The following is a 431-nucleotide window of genomic DNA, read 5'->3' on the forward strand; positions in this document are numbered from 1 at the left end:
TGGTTAGTTTTAAGGCTACGACAGGAGATCTGGAGACCGCAAAGATAAGCCTGGAAGACGTTTCTAACCAACCCGCCCGTTTCTGCTGCCATTTCCCTGCTCAGCTGAGCCCAGCTTTCTCGCCCAGGCAGAGCCCAGAGCCCTGCCTTTCTTCCCAAAGGTTGGAGACTCCAAATTATTAAGAAAGGAGGCGCCCTCCTTTTTTTTTGTTTGTTTGTTTGTTTTGATTTTTTCTTTTTTTTTTCTTTTCTTTTTTTTTTTTTTTTAAAGAGCAGACAACGCCAGCTGAGGAATGCTTTACAAAGCCCTGAGAGGTGCAAAAGGCACACACCAAGCTGCCCGGCCAGCTCCAGCCTTCCCCAGCTTGTGGAAAAAGCACAGCAACTACTGCAAATGAGAAAGAAAGAAAAAAAAAAAAAAAAAAAAAAAAA

The sequence above is a fragment of the Calidris pugnax genome, unplaced genomic scaffold (assembly GCF_001431845.1).
Source record: "Calidris pugnax isolate Ruff unplaced genomic scaffold, ASM143184v1 scaffold76, whole genome shotgun sequence".
Classification (NCBI taxonomy): Eukaryota; Metazoa; Chordata; class Aves; order Charadriiformes; family Scolopacidae; genus Calidris; species Calidris pugnax.